The following is a 22,535-nucleotide window of genomic DNA, read 5'->3' as shown; positions in this document are numbered from 1 at the left end:
GATGTAGAGAAGCTCTCAACTGGCGTCCCGATAGGAATGAAGATACCACGCGGCGTTGGTCTCGCCTGGTCGTTGGCCTCCGGAAGCCTCCGAAGGCCGCGACTTCTATCGACGTTGTCAGCCCACCCTAGTCGCCTATCTGTAACCCACTATTATACACAAGCCACTTATGTATATATTATATGCAAGACACTTAAGGCCCGGCCTGCTCATCCTCCTCATCTGCTGCATCCCACAAGAAGCACGGATCTTCATTGTGCATGTAACAAGCAGACATTACGGTACATGACCACATATTACACGTCGGGACGTTTTTCACCTGCCGCAGTCGCGATTTCTACGGTTTCAGTCGGCACATGGGATTCGCTTTTTGGGCTTCTTATCGGATGTGAATTGTTTGGCCAGGCAGATCAGAAATTTGTAGGGTATGATTCGTACTTGACAGTTTGAAGTTCATTCCAATGAGACAGTAATGAAACATGTTTTCTTGTTATATAATTCAACACACAACTCTCGTTCCTAATACCTGTATCGTGCTATGATGTATGCAGACATTCGATTAGCGAACTCAATGCATTGTGTGTAGATAATAATTTCTCAGGAGAGGGAAATTCATTCGACAATCACTGAAGTGTCGAGGAGACTTATAACTTCTACAAAGTTTCATGAATCTATATGGGATTTTCTTTACCCTAGATGAGCATACAAATATGAACGCACTGATGAATAACGAAGGTCGAAAAAAATTAACCATGTCAAAAATATAAGTGCTTTTCAATTTTTCCAACTGTACGTTCTGATATGATTGGTCCACTTGTCTAAAAACTGTTATATCCTCGAACGTCTTAGTTTTCTCGCGCACGTATGTACAGGAACATAATTTGTTTTTGAATCGCAAACACTGAAGAATCCGACAGTTATTCAATCAATTCGTCGATTCCAAGGCTGAGAAATGTGAGAAGAATCAATGAAAAGTTTTGGAACTTCCTATATTTTCGATCCGAGAACCGAGACCGTTGATTCTACAGAAAATTTAGCAACTTGTATTGTTCCACCGGTGACAAAAATCGGCTTATTCGAAATGTTCAGTGAATCCTACCGAAGCAGTCTGAAGCACCTCGTCCAAGGGTGTGGGTATCTCCTGGCATCTATAGCCTCGGGCGATCATGTAGAGAGGCTTGATCGAGCCGCCTGTCACTCAAATCCTGCTTTCCGGTAAGCTTGGGTAGGATTGGCGTGATCAGTGGGCTCTTCGCTCAATCGGTTTTCGGCTGTAGTTCTTCTCCGGATAAGAGAAGATTCTCCCGAATCGAGGGAAACTTGCCATCTAAAATCCAAGAAATTCCAACCGTCCACCTTTTGGGGTGGCTTAGTCACTGGATAAAAAATACAACCCCTGCCTAAAATCGTCGGTCATCAATCGTCCCGGCTGACCGAACTTTTTTTCAGTCTTTTTTCAAACCGAGAAGAGATGAATAGTGTGCAGACTACTGCACCAATTCTTATTTCATTCCGTGAAAGCATTCAATCTTTCACTTTTGGTCGACTTCGAAGCACCTTCGACTTTGCTTCTCACTGTATTTTTCAATCTCTGGTCGACAGCTGAACTTTCGTACACTTATCAATCATGTACCGAAGAACTTAAATTACCAACGGAGTTCAAGGAATCGATTTGAGGTTTGCTGAATGTGAAATTATGGTGGATATACGGTACAATATTCATCTGGCGTATTCACAGTCTCTTTGATGTATCTAATTCAAGGACTGCTTGTCCAGTTTGCGAATAAAATTTCGAACCACGCCCCTTCGAATACCTCGTCTATTAATTGAACTCCTAAATATGTTAGCCAAGAACGTCTGCTCCAGTACACCTAGCAAACTAATCAGCGGGGTCTTTGATGTTTGCGGTTTCTCCCCCTCGTCGTTTTGATCCGTGAACCTTGGATGCTCTGCAATTCATTCGTACCTCATCGACTCGAGGATTTGTAGTATTCACAGCAATTCTTCCCGAAGTAGAACTTTTCTCCAAAGCTATCAAAGCGTGAGGTTTCCTCAATTCATGCATCTCAGAGTCGATCGAATTCACGTCAATTTTTCTTTTCAATTACTCGACAAGCTCTCTATCCATGATCCCTACATTTTGGAACATTGTCACGGTGTCGGGAAGACTTCAGAGAAAGTTTCCAACCATCGCTGCACATTCTCTTGGAAATCAAACTCATCTGCACCCATAGCGCGATACGTGATGCGTTTGAGCGAACGCGATTTTTAGGCCTCTTCGACGATTCGCTTTTCTCGGATCTTCTTGCTGCACTAAGATTTATTCCCATTCATTCGTACGCGTTGTTGATTTTTCGCCAATTCTTTGGCGCACGTTCTCGTATGGCAGGTCGGTGGACGGTATCTGAATTAACGACGCAACGTCGGCGCGTGGGCGGAGCTTTAATAGCAGGAATAGCCATCCTGTACTTGTGTGTAGTCTAGGTAGTGTGTGTGCGCGAAGAAACAGTGTTTTTTCTCTTCTTCTTTCTCCCTCCTTCCACTCGTACAGCCGTTTCCGAGCCAACCGATTAACCGCGATCGATTTTACCATTAACTTGACTGACGGGGAGAGCGAGGCTCTCCTGATGTTGGCGGGTGTTTCTCTCTCTCGTCAGGTGTCGGGCACGTCACTCACTACCCACAACCCTGTGAGGCGATGCTGTGGGAGGGGGAGAAAATCCATTGTTTCGACGTTTCCGTTTCGCGGCAGCCTCCGTAGTATATTATCATTCGTAATAGGTGAGACTTCGGGTAAGGGAGTTCCGGAAAAACGAGGGAGAAATAATAAAACCAGGTTGAAAGTAAAGGAACAAAATGAATCGACGACGATCGTATGAAATTTCATCAATTTCGATACGATGAAAAGTTCATTTAAACTCGTTTCGTGACGCCGATAGCGTGTCGTTCTTGCGCGGTTAGAAAATTCAATTGGTTTTAAATATAGCGTAAAATTAAGAAACAATCTACTTAGAAATTCTTTTTTTATGCTCTCGTTATTGGATCGATTAATGTCCTAGTATAAAAATGACTTATTGCCTTGTTTCGCACGCCGAGCGGAAATTTATTGCACCTATTCTTGATGGAAACGATCGAATACCATCAGGTTATACTTATTACCTTCAAAAATCCAGACGTGAAAATGTTATTCCAGATAAAATGCTCGAAAAGAACGGACTTTCCGGAGGTTCGCAAAAAAAAAAAAAATAAAAAATAAATAATAATACAAAGTGTTCTAGCAACACCGTACCCATACAGCAGAAAATAAATAATTTGAACAACTCGCGTAATGTGCATACTTGCGACGTTGTCAAATGTACAACCTAACCAAAATTGGAATCGGATTTTTTTTTTTTAGACTACGTTTTCAATTATTAAATGTCGGACAATACTCACAAAAATTTGATATATCATTCCTAAGTATCCATTTTACCTTATTCAATAGTTTTTCCCCGTCCTAAACATCTTATTCTAAAACAATCAACCTGAAACTATCACTTTTTATCCCAGTCCCTGTATACACAGTATAAAATAGCTCAAATGTGAGGGAAAAAAAACTCAGTAACTAAACGGTAAGTCACTTTGAAACTTCACAGGATTGTTTAAAATTAATCAAAAAATTACACGATTAACACTCATGTGAATTAAACATCCCTGAAATTACTGCCCAACTACCTTAACTCGCGAACGGAGAAATCTCATTTCGTGACATTCGCTTGATCACCGTTGAGACGAACACCCGCAACAGCGCGCACGCATCTTCAACATTTATCCATCTAATCTTGGTTATTAGTGTATAATGCACGTTTGTGCATTTCACGCGTGTAACGAGAGAGAGTAAGAGAGGGAGAGAGAGAGAGAGAGAGAAAGAGAGAGAGAGCTATACTGCAGCGGCGCAGAGGCGGAACGGAACGGGACACAATGCGGCATTGTGCATTTCGCTCGGAGCAGCGCTGCATCTTTGGGTAAATAATTCGGTTGCATTGTCCACCGGCCATTCTCTATGATTGATGAACATTGCTCGAGGAATTTCTAGCTTTCAGCCTCGAGCCCCAAGTGCATGAGCAACTTCGCCTGCACTGCACTCGATTGAACCGAACTAATTTCTACCGAGAGCAACGAGATCCGTCGAACCGGAATACCGATTATTCGGCACGCATTTTTCTAACCGTGCAATGTGCATCTCATTTCCCAATCGATTGCCTGGCGATTGGCCCTTAAAATTTTTCTTCTTGAATTCTCGAATGGAAAAGGGTTCTTCTCCTCTACAGAGATTTTTATTACGTACGCTCATTGTCAGACGGTTCTGGTCACAGTTTCCTATACCGACATTGTTACCGACAATGATATTTTTACCGGCACTTAGCCAAGACACAAACCTTTTTCTTTTATGTTTTGACCGTGGGGAGATCCGCACTTGGTTAAGTGTCGGTAACAATGTCACTGTCGGTAGCGATGTCGGTGTAGGAATCTGTACCAACAGAACTGGTTTTATATACTTACTCTTTTTATGCTTCAAATTTACGCGTGATATTGTGATGTTTAAACAATAATGCGAGATCTTTGCAAAGTGGGAGATGTGAGTTAGACGTGAAGAGAGGATGCGGATTATTGATTGGGAACTGGAGAACCTGTACTGTAATTATATAGAATTTCGACTGAGATATACGCTTCGAGTCCACGTATACTGAACATCCTAGCTTTTATCCCGCGAACCGAAAAGTATTCTCCACTATTTTTAGATTTTCAAATTCATTATCTGTATGCATATTTCAGAAAAGTATACGTGTAGGATTTTAAAATCTGTTCCTTTAGGTGTTTCACTTTTCGTTAATTATTGAAACTGTGAAGATTTTACGTGTCTAATCGTAGCATTAGAGCGTAGTAATTATACATCGTACATCTATTTTTCAGTACTTCTTTCTCTCGGGCTTTCAGCCACTTTGAATAATCATTAGAAATACAACGTCTCAAGACGTACGTTACTATTATACCCCTGTAGGAATATTGTGTATCTAGACGTTAGAATTTTTATTCAGCCCCAACGGTGTTATAATACACACGTGCGAAGCTAGCGTGCGAGTTTAAATGTACGCTTCGCTCTTGAGAAGTTGTATTATGTACGATGAGAAGAACTCGGAGAGGCTGGCTGGTGTGCGCGTACACGCTTATACGTACATACTACGTACTTATAGACCTTTGTGTCTGCATGGTGAATGTATTTCGTTATTTCAATAATAACGAGACGGCGACGTCGTTCCGAAAATGTGCCTTATCGCGTTAGCGGAGAACGCGGGGGCTTCTCTCGCGAGTCTTGGACGAAGGCGCGGAGCTCAAACCTCGAAGCTCGAAGCTCGAGGCTCGAGGCGAAGGCTCCAAGGCTTCGTTTAATAATGAAGGCCAACGTCAGGGACGCCAGGCCAAGATATACTCTCGGAGTAAGTCGTACAATGTGCGGGGGAGCTTACAATTTCTTGAGAACAAGAGACAGAGGCGGAATAGTACGTGCCGAATAGAAGAAAATGAAGGAACTGAAGAAAAATAAGACACCGGGAGAAAAAGAAAGTTTATTCTTAATCGTACGACAAATTCCATAGGGAACTTTTGTCGAGACATGTAAAAAGAGAAAAGAAACGACGTTTCAACAGCGTTAGTAACAATAACATTACAGAGGTATTTGTTATATATAAAAGACTTCAAATAGATGCAATTATGTATTTGATGATTCTTTGATCGAATTGTTGCGTAAATGTTTCTGTTTTTTTTTTCTCAACATTCTCTTTTACCTCTTTTTCTCACTTTCATTCCAATATCGGAGAGCACAGTGAGAAAAATTTCATTTATAGGATTATTGGAAAATTCTAGTAAAATGTATATGATCGTTACAATAACGGTTTATATATTTTTGGAATTGTAAAAAAAAAAAAAAAAATGTCATCAAAGTAGTTGTTCGTGATAATTACAATCGTGAGTACTAAATTTTCTGGTTATTGCAACATTGAATATATTTTGTCGAATCTATTTGCATATTCAACTGAGATGAATATTGTTTACTAAGTTTAATATAATACGAACCACGTTGACTTCTTTCTCGGGTTAGCAAATGTCAAATTATATAATCAGAACGAAAATAGCAGGATACGATCAGGTTTTTTTTTTTTCTTCATCTACGAATAAAAAAAGAAAAGTGAAAGAACCGATTAGCGTAATTGGTGGAACATGTTTCATTTCGGGGACCAAATGATATTCTTCTTGTTTCACAAATGTTAATTTGGGTATTTTTGAGATGGTTTTAAAAAAATTATCGGGTAAAGACATGATTACAAAAATTGGTAATTTTTTTGGAAGCTTCTCAGGGTCGTACTTACGTTGGAAAAATCCTTGGTGAAATTAAAAAATGTTACGATCAACCGTTTACCGAGTTGGCGTGGAATGTGCCATGTATGTATTTGTATAGAAAATAAAGGTGAATTGTTGTATTTAAGGACAGGTAGAGAAAAAAGTAATTGCGGCACAATTGTCATCATGGAAAAATTACCACGTGTCTATTTTATTGCCAGTTTTATTACACATCGATGCATCTCAAGGTGACGTTAATTTGCTTACACAGGTGAGAATAGAAGAGAAAGAAATAGGAGAGAAAAATAAAAAAAATACAACAAGTGTGCTTCGTTGAATCGAGTTCTTATATATCGTTGGATTGCGAGAAATTTAATATTTTTCTGATTCAACCGACCGGATGGTTAATATAGTGTAATTTGATATATATATATATATATATATATATATATATATATATATATATATGTATATATATATATTAGGTTTATTCATTGGAAAATTAGTTTTGTGTGTGTTTTTTGAGCACTAGAAATCAAACCTGTGGTACAAAAAAAAAAACCAAGACTTCACATCATATTGAAAATGAATAAAATTATCGATGATGAGAGTCAGACGTAGATCTATTTACGGTGGAATGCCTCATGTACAAGGTACATGCCTGATAGAAGAGAATGTGTACAAGTATTTCGTCTCCGTAACGTTGCGTGATATAATTGCAAAAAGCGAAGAGGAAAAAGTTAAAAAGAAGAGCGGAAATCGCACAATGAAGAGCAGACAGCGTATAAATGACAGCGGAGTTTTTCATCCTCGGCAATTACTCTCCTCCTTAATGGTGCGGCTGCAGAGCGGGGGGGGGGGGGGGGGGGGGGGGCGATGGGGTAGGAGATCTTTAGAAAAAGAAAAACAAAGAAGAAGAAGCGGAAGAAAAAAAAATACCGAGGAGAGAAAAATATAAATTGGAAAGTAGAAGCAAAAAAAAAAAAAAAATAGCATGAAAGTAAGAAATTAAAAGAAGGTAAAATTCGCGGGCGAGATAGAGAGCGAGAGAGCGAGAGACAAAGACATAGAGATAGATGAATGGATAGATACGCCCTGGCGATCATAGTTGTGTGAAAAAAACCAAAAAAAAAGAAAAGTACGTATATATGTAGATATAATACAACATAAAGTGGTCGGTGAACAGTAAAAATAGAAGTAAAGGTCATACTGGCACTAGATACAATTAATAACATACATTTCATGAAGAGACAGTTGAGCCAGATTTGCATATAGGCATAAATACAAAGCGAGAAGAGGAGAGAGAGAGAGAGAGAGATGATAATGATGATATTTATATGACTCTGGGGGTTAAACGATAACAGCACATTGACACATTGATTGTATAGAGATAAGTAAAAATCTTATAAAAAAAAAAAAAAATTACAAGCAACTTATAACTAAGACTAGACTATACTAGACTAAATAGAGCGCGAGAGAGAGAGGGAGAATCAGGGAGGGAGAGAGGAAGAGAGGAGAGACGCGGTTGCAAATTCACAGCGGCATTGTGCATCCGCACGACAGCATTCCTCGTTCTGCCATTAACGGTTTCCGCTTCCGGCGTCTCAATCTCACATCTCCCCTCCCCTCCATCCCTCTCTCCCACCCCCTCGCCCCTCCGACCATTTCCTTAAACCTCTCCTCCCGCCCTCACCTCGCGTCCGATGTCGCAGCGTGTGGGTGCGAGTACAGGCGATGATCACTTTGCACTCGAGCAGCTGCGATAAACGTTTCTGGAATTATCCACACGCTCCGACATGATTGCGGGTCTCGAAATGAGAGCGAAAAAGGGGCTGTAGGGTGCCAAGGATTAATTCCCGCCATTCTTTGGCCGCAGGTGTTTGTACGGCTCAGTTCTGCCTCCTTAAGAAGGCTTAGACGAGAGAAGCGGGATTAATTGCCGGTGTTGAAAACGGATGCTTTACGCTTTTTCCTGAAATTCCCTTCGCGCTCTCTGCGCCCAACATCGGATGCCGCCCTGCTCTCTTCAATGAAATTGAGGGTCCTTAAGAGAGAAATGAAAATTTCTATACACCCCGGAGGGTTCCTTCGGAGCACTCTTTTGAATGACCATTTTCACACTTTCTTGTTATTGCAAAGTAGACGTGCGATATCTTGACGAGGAAATATCTTGACTCGAGTTCCTTTTTTCGTTCCGATTTCTCGGCAGGACTTAATCTTGAAAATGTATTACCCATTCCCGCGTTCTCGAAACTTGACGGTTCAAATCGGGTTTCGCGGAGAGCTTCGTTTCTTGTAACGGAACATTTTTCGTGTTATCGACTTGCAGGGCGAAGCAGTCCGTTGTAACGAACGGCAAACGGTGAATTAACATTTTTTTACCACTCGAGAATCGTTACTATACACTAGACTGTATCAAAAAATGGACTGTATTTTTTTTTTTATTTCATAATTCAAGTCTAATGTGTCGTTCCAAATGATGAAAAAAGAATACCATCCAAGATTGAACTTTTAATATCGATATTCAGATGTGCCTCATCGCGATTTTCTGTTTCCCATTTGTATAACGTGGGAAAATTTTTTTAGTTATAAATTTTGGAATTTTGTAACTCGCCAACGCATTAATGTAGCGATAAGACCAGAACGTATTTCTTTGAGGAACTGAACGCTCCAGAAAAAAATCTCGGTATCATTTTATGAAAAATATACTTTTTCAAAAGCTATTTTAAGAGTAGATTTATCGTATAATGATAAGGGAGAAAAAAGTAAAGTCTGGTTTCAGGGTTTAAAGTTGAGTCTTTGTCGGCTTGCATTATCGGATATATATTATAACCGTTTTTTCTTCAAAGAAAGATGTTTAATAAAAAAAAAAAAAACATCAACAATACTTTCGATCGCAAATTTCACGCAGAATAAGGTGAAAAAAATTTTTGAAGCACAAATTTGAAATTTGAACCTGAAGTCCATCATATTGGATCCACCATTTTGAAGTTTTAAATTTTCGAACTAGATGCGTGATTGGCAGACTCAAAAACTCCAGTATATGAAATTTGAGTTCAATTGCAATGAAAACTGCTTTCGAAACCGATTATTTGCACATTGATTGTTTATTCAAAAATTATTTCGAACTTTCGATGTCAAAACAAATAGCGCATCACAAAAGTGTTATTTGTTATATTTTTTTTATTGGTTTTAAAATCTTTCGTTCGGACTGTACTTCGGACGCATAATCGAGAGCATGCAAAGACAGTTTATAGGAATAAAAAGCTGCCACGATCCTGTGAAACGTACAGGTTTCCTGATTTTTTTTTTTTTTTTTTTTTTCCTACGCCGACAATATTTCATATTTCATTTTAAACTCCCGCATAATGTGGGCAATAGACGTCCTATTAATTACGAGGAGTGACGAGGTAACGAGGTAACGCGCTAATTACCCGGTGAAAGAATGAAAAAGCGAAAAAAGCATTAAGGAAGAAAGAAAAAGATAGAAAAAAAAGAAGAAAAAGAAACGAAGCAAAATTCAAGCAAAATTTCATTCAAGATAAACAGAACTCATAATTCAGTCTTGCCTTCTACCTTTTCTAAGCATCACATCGCCTCTTTGAAAGCTCGCTTCGGGTTCAGCAACTTTTTGCGTAGGTCCAACCGTATTAAAAATGAAAAGTTAAGTAACGGAGAGCTTATTTTTCGGCCGCAGGTTGAAACTCTGATGGTAGTGAAAGAACCGCACAATTCAAATCGAAAAATAATCGATAATGTCTAACGTATTTTTCTCGCGGACAATTTTCCTTCGTGGTCTTAGTTTTTTCTCCCGCATTCTTCAATCTCTCTCTCTCTCTCTCTCTCTCTCTCGTACGGTCACTCTCCGCGTTTTACCCCTTATCAATGTTTCGAGTCCCAGCTACAGAGGATAAAGAGGGAGAGGGTATCAAGAGGCAAAGAGATATTCGTGGCGTAAATCTCGAGACGGATGCAAACGCTGGCGGAAACGCGTTCAAAGCTTCCTCACAATGTCCCGGGTATCCGTACACGATGTACGGACTGAAGTTAGCCGACGGGATGAGCGACTCCCGTAAGAAGGCCGAAAAGGTCGGGGGCACCCAGTCCGTAAAACCGTCTCTGCTCTTTCCCACCATTTGCAACGGGATTTGCCGGCGAAGTGTTTCTTCTTCGAAACCTGTCTCACGTATTACGCTCTCTTTGCGCGTATATTACACGACTGGTTACAAGTATGTAATATATATATATATATCAGGGTGAACCAAGAAAACTAAAATATCGTATTTGTGGTCTTAAAAGGACCTATTAACTAGGGAAAAAATTCTACCGTCGGGAAAAATTTTTAGCTAATTTTTAAAAGGTGTCGGTGGACGTTTGAAATTTTGCATTTAAACAACACGCGGAAAAAATGTTTTTTTTTTTTTTCATTAAAAATGCTATAACTCTAGAACCGTTCGAGATGAAATTTTTTTCCAGGTATATTCTCGTAGGGCATTGTATTCTCTGAAAAAAGACCCTGGTGTTGATTTTTTAGACTCGAAAATTCGCATACTTACGGGCCGTGAAAGTGTAGTAAAGTAGAAAGTAAAGTAAAAAAAATCGACTATTTATTTCTTTTCAAAGTCACACGCTACCGCAACATGTTGCAAAAGAAATCAAATCGGAGAGATCGACCTGGGTTAAAACTTCTTTGTTAGTTTACTTCATATTTTATTTATTTGACAACTATTCTTGGTTTTTTTTTTTGTTTTCTTGTTGCCTTTATATATTTATCTGTTTATTTTTAATGCATTTAATCTTCTTTTTTTACTACTTTTGTATATTGTTTCGTAATTCTTAATTGATCGTATTGTTAGTGTCTCAGAACTTATAATGAACCCGTTATCTCTCTCTGTCTCTCTCTCTCTCTCTCTCTCTCTCTCTCTCTCTCTAACTCTCTCTCTCTCTCTCTCTTTCGCCTTTAGGCAGAATTTTTTGATCTTGATCAAGGGACACGCCGGTGTCTGATATACGTGAAAAAATGGTGAAACGTTTTATGGATTCACTCAGAGTGAAAACATTATATATTCTTTCGCTATACCTGTTCTTCTGCAAGACGCAGACGCCTCGATTCGACAAACGCACAATCAGGCTTCGCAGGCTTCGTCGATGAAACCTTATTACTCGAGAGCAGAACCTATTGTCAGTTCATTTTATACATACTTTTAACGAACGTTGTGAAAACTGGTGGTTTTAAAACTGATAAAAATTCACCGCTGTAGGCCGCAACGCTATGCAACAAATTAACTACAATTTTTTTTTCACTGGGCTCACAGTAAGTAATATGATTTCTCATTTTAAAGGTCAAATGAGGTTTATAAATAAAGTTGTCACGTCACGTCAGGTTTTACAGTGAAAAGCATGTATTGATTTTTTTTATTTTAATCATTATTTAAATAAGTGACACAGAAATTTAAGTTTCACGAAAAAACTTTTAATTTTTCAAACTATTCGATCTACTCTTGTAATTATTCTTATCGCGGTATCTCACTTATGATATCGCTGTAACGAAATCGGGTTCGTCGAGCGAGAAAGAGAAGCGACAAAAACACGCAGAAATTAAAAGATGGGAAAACTTCTTTATTACCGATACGTGATGTTCCTTGATGTAAGTCAAAAACAAGACTTTTTTTTTACAACAATGCCGGTCGACGCAGCAACCTTATTAATTTCGTGACACGTGAAAGCTCTTATGTTTTTTATCTATGACTATTAGTAGATCAAAAAAAGGGGGCAAAACGAATGATTTCACCCTTTCTAACATTTACCTTGTAATCGTCGATTTGAGACGTGATACCTAAGTATAAATTTGCTTTCTTTTGTTTACTGGGTATACGTAACGCGAATAACTATTCGAGATATCGGTGAATTTATTTTAGTGCTGCATAGTATAAAATATTGTCAAACAATTTTTGTCGTCGATTCGGAATTGTAATATTGTGATGTAATGTTGGGCTGACATCGGACGGTGTAACGTTAGATCAACACCGAATTACAGTCCTCAAAAATCCATACCGCATAATCCTTACAGTACTTACATGATTTATCCAAATTCTACAATCATCGGCCATTGTTCGTGTGAATTAGTAAATTGGTAACAATGCTCCGATTCAACTCGTCAGAATGAAAAGCCTCGGTTTCAACCCTGATTGAAAGAAATCCCGATGAATAAGCACTCTGTTTCCCCAAGGTACTTCAAGTTTTATTGCAGTCTAAATACAATGTCTTCTTTCTTTCTTACGTTCTTCAAGACTTCAACCGGAGAACGAAATGAATAAAAAATTTGTAAATAGGTTCGTTAATCCTTATGTCAGACCCCGTTGTGTTTCTTCCCATTCTTCACGTTACATCTGAATCTTTTATCTCTTTCTGAATATTCGAATTCGCTGACTTCATCTGGCCTGTGTGCGCAAGCTTAAAAATAGATGTGAATTTTTTTTTTTCTTCTTCTTGAAGTTTTTTTGCAAGTTTTTCTTCCTTTTCTGCTCAGCTTTGCAGCCAAGTCCGGTATCGGCGGTGGAAAATCCTTACAAACTCTTGAGGCGTGTCGAGTCCTCGTCGTTCCGATCGTCTTTGTTTTTTCATTTTTTTTTTTCGTTCATAGTCTGGTCTCATCGGATGCGCAAGAGTCTTCGAGTCGTTCTTATTTGAACCGCGTATTATGCCCCCGAGGTTTTAAAACCATTTCACCATTTTCCAAGGATATTCATCTTTTCTCTGTTTTTTTTTTTTGTTACTTTTCTGTCATTTCTTTTGTCGGTATACGTCCGAAAAGCTGACCCCGCATCTCGTGCCGCTCGAAATCATCGCAACCTTTCTATCGCAACGTCGGTATTATTTAATTCGCTGAGAATTGTGTCTTCCATAACTTCGGCTATAATAATAACGAAAAAAATTGGAAAAAATCCGCACGTCACGGATGGTAACATAAATTGTAGGTAGTTGGTTTTTTTTTTTTTTTTTTATTTCATCTCATTTCGCCAAATTCTATCCAGTTTCTTTTTTCTCTTGTTTCCTACCGTTGATTCTTCTTTCATAAATTTTTATAGAAACTGCGAGGATACGAGCTTATATCTATCTTCAGAGAGGTTCTTCGCGTTAACGCGATGGTGAGTTGCGGATTTTCTTCTCCCTCCTATAATAGAGTGATTCTGCAGTCTCGACGATTCAGTCAGGCTTCTTCTACAGCAGTCTGACGGAACATGCCCGGTGTTAAAATCGTGAGGTGAATAAATTCGGTGACTTGGATGGAACCTCGTCTTTGCACAGGCCGAGCCGAGAGCTGGTTGGAGGGTATCGGGATTCAATCGTAAAAGTGAGACTGACGGTTTTGCAAAGCGTCGCTCGCACAAAACCGATAATCCAAATCCCAACGTTGGGGTAAGGCTTGCGAAACACGCTTGTTTTCGCTTATTTTTACACCTGGTACGCTTCTATATGTGATTAATCCTTCCGTGTATCAGAATAATCGTTAGTTCGACGAAAATCAGTGCACGAATTAATGAAGCAACGAATTGATGTCAAGTCTGAATCGCAAAAAGCAAAACTTGAGATTTTAAATATCATCGACATCATTTTCCCCTAGTGTGAAAATGAAAACAATCAAAAATCGCAAATTCAAATGACGAATTTTCAGTTCTTGATGATAATTAATCAATTCAGAAATATCGTTTTTTCGTTTGTGAACGTGTTCTATAAAAAACAAAAAAAAAAAGACAAACTGTCAACTAAATGAATTCCTAACAACTCAGTTCATATTAAATATAGTTATGTGCTCGTTTCACCTTGTCAGTAATAATTTTGCGTAGAACGGTTTTTGGCCTCTATTTTTTATTTCTATTTTTTATTTTTTCATCACCTTAGAAGCTGTGAAAAAAATTAATCGCTATACAGAATTTATGGACAAAATGGTGGAACAAAAAGTGAGAAAAATAAAAAAAAATTTGCTGCTATCAATTAAAACTGCACTAAAAGAGTACATTTTTGTTATTGAAAAAAAAAAATTACCCGTAATGCGATTGTTTTACAATAAACTTGTATCAATAATCATATAGTTTGAGTCAAGGCTTTTGCTAATATTTATACCTTCAGTCCGTGCGTCGCCGATAAATCCATAAAGAAGATTCCGAGTTCCTAATATTCTTGTCCTCATTCTTTCCTCGCTCGTGATTTGCGTCCCGTGTCAAAATCTGGCGGTTCCAACACACGTAGGTATCACGGATTAATAATAATCTCCGCAGAGGAGATTTATTAAGACTCGATATTCATCTGATCGGTAATTCTTGTATCCCAAATAACACAGGGATAAAGTTGAGGCGATGAATAAATATTAAATAAAGTAAATACAAGTAAGAACGAAAGAATAGAACCGATGTTTCGCTTCGTCGCGATGCAATTAGGAAACAGGTTTGAATCCATTGGACCTTCGATTTCGTGAGCCAGACACGGCATCGGGTTCGCATCCTCCAATCGACGACCTTGTCGCGATCCGCGTTCTATAAGCGGCACATTATCAGAGTATCGAATATTTCCTAACACCGTATTCGACATCGTCCCCCTCGCTCCACCTTCCGACCTCTCTCTTTTTCCCTCATTCGCCGTCGCTCTTATTACCTACCGTTCGTTTGCTCGACGTTCCCACAACGATATTTCTCATCCGATCGGCATTCTGGCTAGCCGGCCGATGCTGCGACCTTTGTACGATTTGATCGGTGAAAGGACGATGCGGTTGGGATGATCCTCGGTCTCCTTGAGCTTGGGATCCTATCCCGTCGTAACGGCCTTCGTATTCACGCATAGTGTGAAAGTTGTATTTAAATATGTCGAAGATGCTGTTACGAATTTTTCAACCTTGCCATCAGGCGCGTAATTAGGCATTTAAATGCATTTAGGAACTTTAATTTTTTAAGGAGGCAAGTTGGGTCACCTGGGTTAAAATATAAATAAATTAAACATATTTTCCCGAAGCCTTTCATAAATCCTCCCGCGTTTCGTAAATTTTTTTTCCAATATAATAGTGAGGTCTTCGATTTACGCGTTCTAGTCACTGTGAAATAAGATTACCATTCATCAAAATATGATATTTTACATTCTGGGACTATGCAGTCGATGTAACTATGAATACAGTTGAAATATTGAATTGAAACAAGCATTAGAAATGGAAAATATCAGAAGCACAATCTTATACCTAATAAGTTCATGGAACGGTTAGAAAAAACAAAATGTCCCAGCAGATTTACTAAAATTTTTGGGTCGATTTAACAATTTGTTAATGTATTTCTAAGTGAAAGAAAAGTACAAAGTAAAAAATGATAGATGTTGATATGACAATTTAAATGTTAAAATTACAATAATTTGTGTCATATTTACTAACAGAAATTTAACAAATAACTCAAACATAAAGAAAGAAACAAAAATCTAATAGTTATTTTATACAACTCCTTTAATTTCATAAATTTATAGAAACAACGTGAACCGAATTCGTTGCGTTACGATTGTCGGAATGAAATATTACCATTTTATTTTTTAACACCTGTCTTGGTATATTTTCCCGATTCTCTCAGCCTAGTTACGTTTCTATTTGCCAGCACAGAGTAGAAACCTCGTAGATTTTGACGGTTCGTTCGAAATAGCACAAAGCATTCCTCGAAACCATATTATATACAGGTAGTAAAAAATGTTTTGGTGAAAATTTTAATCACTATTCTTGTTACGGAGAATAAAAATGAACGGCTATAAAAGCTCCGTGACTTTGTTACCATGGTTTTATCGGTCAGGCAGCACGCGAATATTAGTGCAAAATCGATACTTCGCCTCGCGTAAAGAGTCTTTTTGGTCAGAGGGGTTCGAGTTCGTTGATGACGTTGAGCATGCATGCGTTGTCGGCATATCCGTTCGTCCGGCTATCGTTGTCGGTGGTTGGAATAATTTTTTCGCGGTACGTGAAAATCGGCAGCGAATTACAAGCGCGAAGCTTTCGTGGGAGGCGGCTGATCTTGTATCAGAAAACTCCTCCTCTTCGTTCCCTTGTCGCAGCAGGCACTTCCTGAAGCCCGGAACCGGACACGGCTGTTATTTGCAGATACAGCAAACGCCGGAGAGAGAAAGAGAGAAAAAGAGAGAGTTTGCTACGAACGACCCGATAAGCTTTGAGTCGTTCGGACGTCAACTCAACGTTGGCACGTGTATGATTATGCATTCACCAAGTTCGTTGGATCGTTCGTAATAAAAGGTTCCGCACTGCTGCAGACGGCGAAGCCCAGCTTCCTGCTAAGTCGTCAAGCCGACTAGATCAATTTAAAGTCCAGCAATTCGGAGCAGCCGGTTCACCGTCTGCAAGAGAATAGTCGAGACGAAATTTCTAATTAATTCCTCGTGACGTAAAGCGCAGCTGCGCGACCACCTTAGCCTTATCGTATGAATATACGAATTACGATCGTTCTGTGTATAACGCTCAATTATTCGATATTGTTTATTGATTTCTTACCGCTCGGCGAAATTCGATTCGTAATTCGCTTATCGCAACGAACACGTAACGAAACGTTGAGTTGCCAACATAGAAGCAATTATAGGCACACTGCTAATCCGTTTGTGTTAACAAACGATAAAAATGTATTAAAGCTTAGCACGTTTTAGTTCGGAAGCAGGGAAAACGAGGTCAAAATCGTTATTGTTCGTATGGTTATATCGAAGTTTTATATTACCACGCTAGAATTTATCAGCATGATACGGAAACTTGGTATGGTGAATATTAAATGTCGTGATTATTTATTTGGTAAAGTGACACCAGGTAGAAATGATATTTTCCTCAGTAAATTCTAGAGAATATTATTTCAATAATGAACATGTTGAATCTCATTATTCGAGAAGGATAATAAAAAAATTGACACTATCAATATCAACCGGTAGTGATACTGTGAGGGATAATAGGAATCGAAACGGTAAATCTTGGTAAAATTTTCGCATGGTGCGTATGAAAATGTTTCCCGGGGTGACTTGTGCAGTTTGTGAAAAGCAGCCTGTCCCATTTAATGGAAATCGGAGTTTCCGGAATGGTTGTCAATTCCATACGTAAAAACCCAATGACGATGAGTTGTCGTACGCACATTTTTCATTACTGTCCCAACTTATCCACCGATTTTATTAACGAACGATTTATACGCTTTTTTCTTTTTAATACGGGCGAGAGAAGTTTGTTTTCACACATCAGATACTCACGCTCGTGTAACTTTTACCGATGTTCCGAATCAATTTTTCCATTTTCGCCAACAGGTTCTTTTCCACGTTTCCCATTAGGAAGGTAAAAATATGAAGTAAAAAATTCTTCTCTCTTCCGAAAATCGGGATCCGTTTTAGGCTGTATGATATAAAACAAACAAAAAAAAATAAAAAAAATGAAACAAATGTAATAAAATATGAAAATGGTTCGCGCGTGTCGAGCTTGCGGATCAACAGTTTCTCGACTCGGATGCGCAAGTGAAAAGTTAACGTTTTGCAGCCAAAATTTTCCCCTGAAATATGTATTATCGGCGCGAAAGCTCTCAAAGAATTAAGGGCATCCTCGAGTGAGCATTACAACTTGTGCAGGAAGTAACGCCGGTGCTTTTGCGGTAACTGTTACAGTATGCGCCGGGATTTCATTGGGATTTTAATTAAACTTGGGTTTACTAGAGGCGAGTATAAGGTAGACGGAGATGCGATGATGTCCGTTAGGTATGCTCAAAGGCGTGCGTCTAGAAAGCTCGGAGCCTTGGAGTCTCGGCTTAAGTCAAAACGTCGGGGTACGAAAATTTCTTACGTCTATTCCTGACCGGCGAGTCAACACTGAGAACGAGGTGGACGGCCATGTCTTAGCGGTTAATGAAAAGAAGTCAGAAAAGGAAAATCCGTCTCGCCGAACCCTTTGCCCGTTTTGCTCTTCAAGTCGTTACCCGCCTCACCTCCTCCGGAATACGACGTTGGCGGTTTGGCGCCCGCCTCGGCTTAGTGAAATGTTTTTTTTTTTGTTTTTACGTATTCGTTTTTTGCTCATGGACTGCCTTTGTATGCTCGTTTCTGCGCAGCTCCGCTTTTCTTTTCTTACCATTGTGTGTAACACGCGCCTCTACATACACTGGTAAAACAGTTCCTCTACCCACCAAGCATCAAGAGGTGGACAAGTAACCAACTCTGCAGTCGAGTGTGCAAGGCTATTCCCAGGTGTATGTACTACATGGTGATATCATAAACTCACCATCGAAAAATGCTTCCCATATCTTGAACATTTTCAACGACAGACAAAACTCTAGTCTACATGTATACAAGTCCACGCCAAGGTTTCTTTACGGTACACAAAGAGATGGGAAAAAAATATTGGAGGTATGGGAAGCATTCTTTAATGGTGAGTTTATGAAATCACCATTCGATTGGATTGGATATAGCGTTGAATCGGCATTGTATATATGTAGACTGTAGTTTTATCTATCATTAAAACATGGCATTCAATGTCGATCCAACGCTATATCCAATCCAATCCAATGGTGACGTCATAAACTCACCATTGCAGAATGCTTCCCATACCTGGAACATTTTCTTCTCACCTCTTTATGTAGTGTAAGAAAAAAAACCTTGTCGAGGGCGTTGAATTGTTTTATTTCCATAGGACTCCGGGTGAACGGATGGATGGTCCAGAAATGCGAGTAAACGAGTACAACAAGGTTCCTAGGTCAGAACTCGAGGAATGATATCGCGACGTTCGTGCCCCCCTCCCCCCGCATTTTGCCCCAACGGTCCCGAGACTCCGTGTATCGGAAAACGAGCGGGACGAGATACCATGTTCTTTACACGACGAGGGTGATAGGGCGCGCATTCCTATACATACATATAACCACGGTAGGGACCTACACCCTGCAGAGAAGTGCCGGTAGTATAACGAGAGGGATGAGAAGTACCAAGGAGATTATACAGATAGAAAACGGGTGAGAGAGAGAGAGAGAGAGAGAGAGATGGGGGTGCGTATTGAGGGAACTCAGCCATCCCACCCACCCTGACACTCGTACCGGGGCATCGCAGCGTTACGCTATCGATTTCTGGAGGCAAGCAGGCCGCAGGCTTGCTGGAGCAGTCAAGGGCACGGCATTCCTTTGACGGTGGTTAAACCCACGTCGAACGAGCCTGGCGCTCGTTGGGGCGGAGATTCTTGAGCCCTGCGGCCCTGCGGCTCTCTTCCTTGCCCGCTACACGAACCCGCAAATCATTCTTCCCCCCAAAGCGTGTCGCAAACACGTGGAGTTTGTTTCATCATCGGGCAACCGACTCAGTCGTCGGAACATCGCTACTTTTTCATTATCCTGTGGCAAAGGTAGAGATAAAGCTGCAAATTCGAGGTCATTCGATCGTAGCAAGTTTTTACTCTCTCAGTGATTATACCGGGTATCGAAGGAGATAATGTGAGTGAAATTTGAACCCTCAGATTACTATTCACGTCCAATGAAAGTCTACACTTTGTTTTACTGTATAGATAAACAGTTCTCATCAACCCAAGTTGTTCTGTTCGATAGGAGTCGGTGCAACTAGTTGGAATTGAGTCATTCCAACTTTACGTTAAACGTCGCTGAAAGTCATTCTAACTTGCTAAGAGCTATTTCGAGATGACGCTAAAGGACTTTGGTGTAATTACTGACGAGGACTTGAAGCCTTCATCTCTGTTCTTTTCTCAAATTTGGAAAGTTATCAACTGAAGGTTTCACCAACCATTTATCAGTGCACTGCAACCAGTTGGAATCGAGTCGTTTCGAGTATGTGGTAAACATCGTCAACTGTCACTCCAACTTCGGATAGTAATTCCGAGATGATGCCAAAGGATTTTAGTGTCGTTAATAACGAGGACTTTAAGCCATCATTTCCGTTCTTTTCACAAATTCGGGAACCTAACAATTATGAGTTTAGCCAGCCGTCCAACAGCGCACAACTTTTCTTTGATATTCATGTCTGGATTCACGTTCGTTCAGGGGGTTGTGGGTGAACTTATTACAGGTGCGAGTTTATGACAAAATTTTGGGGTTTCCTCCGGCTCTAGACGTGGGGCATGTACACGTCCCAGTGATACGGATTCCCCTTATTCCGCAGGTGGCATACGAGAAGCGAGTAGAGTCGTCACTCACCCGCGTGCGTAATTCTCCCGCCACCCACGCACCGCACACGTACCTACATACTGCATGGACACACGTACGAAGGTAAAAGGTGAGAAGGATTCGCGGAATACATTATCACTGAAAGCTTTAACTGGGAATACAAAACAGAGGGACACAAAAGCCCGTCGTTAACTATCCAACGACGTTATACCGTACGACCATTCGAGTCTGGAGCTACGGTATAATTGAACAACAGAAGAAACAGACCTTTGTCTTCGAATGTCATTCAGGACCCTTCGATTCTTCACATCACCTTCTTGTTCATGTCGAGACAATAATCGCATAATATCGAAACGATTTCAGTTCGCAGAATCCAGACGTACACCTTATACCCTACCTACCTACCTTTCATACAAGTAGCAATCTTGCTCAGAAAGAATACTACACTAAGTTTCAGCTCTCGTGTGCAGGGATGCAGGTGATTTCGAATTTCATATCGTCTGGCTCGTACCAGTCACGACTTCTTCGGTGGGTTGCTACCCAACCTTTCTTCATGAAAATACATTTCACGAGTGGGCGAAGGAACGCGTAGCAGTAGAGTACCAACGAGAGTTCTGGGTACAGATTCCTGCACCGACATCCTACCGACACTGCTAAAACGTTCTAGAATTGGGCCAGAGTGGGGATATTCTCTCACTCTCAAACGTTCCGGCAGTGTCGGTAAAGTGTCATTGCAGAAATCTGTATCCAGAACTCTCCTTGCTGCTCTATTCATAGCTTTCACGAGCACCCGAGTTGGCGTTCGGCGACGAAACGATGAACCAGCATCAGCAGCACCACCGGCGTCCAACGTCCAGGGCTCGATCCAAACCCTCTCACGTGAAACAAACTGCTCAATTTTGGACCAACAGCCGGACAAATGATCGCGTCATAAGTTTTTCTACCTTATGTATCGACCGGCACCCCCTGCGTTTTATCATTCCCGATTCTCCCGGCTCGAGTGTTACATATGGCGGCACAGGGTGCGCGTGTATGTAATACAAGTCGTAAATCTCTTTTTGTTTCCCAGACGTTATCCAAGTTACGGGACGCAGCTTCTCAAAATGTTTCACGGGATCATCAGCACTGACTTATAATGTACAATTCTCGCGCGTAATTCTCGGAGCAGACTGTGAGATATTTGACGAAAATTTCAAAGAGCGCTCTGCCATGGCAAAGCCCGAGAATTATATTATTACACCCTGAGGGAGTTTTATTCGGGTTCGAGAACGGGGGAGGATATAGGTACGGTATTCTCTGCGGTTGCCGCAGCATTCCTAGCAAATTTTTACATCCAAAGCACGTCAGCTTCTCCACCGCATCCGAGGCGGCTCGTCGAGGCTACAGAGGCATTGGTAGTGGTTACATGGCTCGTGAAAATCTCAAGAATCGGCATTTATTCCGCCCCGTATTTTTATCCCGATTCTTCGGACTGTTATGTATTACATAAATAGTCTGCTTCGCGGTATCACGTTACATGCATCGAACGAAGCAGCTGAGATTTCGTTGCGAGGAAGAGATGCTTCCATGATTTGAGAAAAATATATCAACCGGTGCGAATGTCCAAGAGAATAATTGCGTGTTTTCAAAGTACTGATACCGTACTGCGTCATATGGGTGGTGGCCAAAATTTGGAAAGAATTTTTAAAATAACGAAAGTCAAATTGTTCGAAATCTTGATTTTTGAAAGTGTCACTGATTAGTAGGCATTCTAATTTCAATCAGTGACACTTTTGTAAATCTAAATTTTGAACTTTCGTTATTTTATTTTCACATGTTTGAAATTTCTGTATATCAACTATTCCGAATCTTGAACCTTCCAAGTATTGATCCACATCCAACGGTACCACGTTCATCTCCATATTTTTTCCTTCAAATTTCTATTTATCCTTGGCTGCGCTGTAAAACGACGGACTCTCTATTTCTCATTCTACCTTTGTTACGGGTAATCGAGCAGGAACCATCACG

General features: G+C 40.1%; 1 protein-coding gene across 2 annotated transcripts in view; it reads left to right on the top strand.

The window, feature by feature from the left end:
• LOC107219802 (putative polypeptide N-acetylgalactosaminyltransferase 9) overlaps positions 1 to 22,535 on the top strand; it is a 195,960-nt gene that overhangs the window by 17,753 nt on the left and 155,672 nt on the right. The gene's annotated exons all lie outside the window — the stretch shown is intronic.

Source organism: Neodiprion lecontei, chromosome 4 (genome assembly GCF_021901455.1).
Source record: "Neodiprion lecontei isolate iyNeoLeco1 chromosome 4, iyNeoLeco1.1, whole genome shotgun sequence".
Classification (NCBI taxonomy): domain Eukaryota; kingdom Metazoa; phylum Arthropoda; class Insecta; order Hymenoptera; family Diprionidae; genus Neodiprion; species Neodiprion lecontei.
This window is presented reverse-complemented; position numbering and strand designations above follow the sequence as displayed.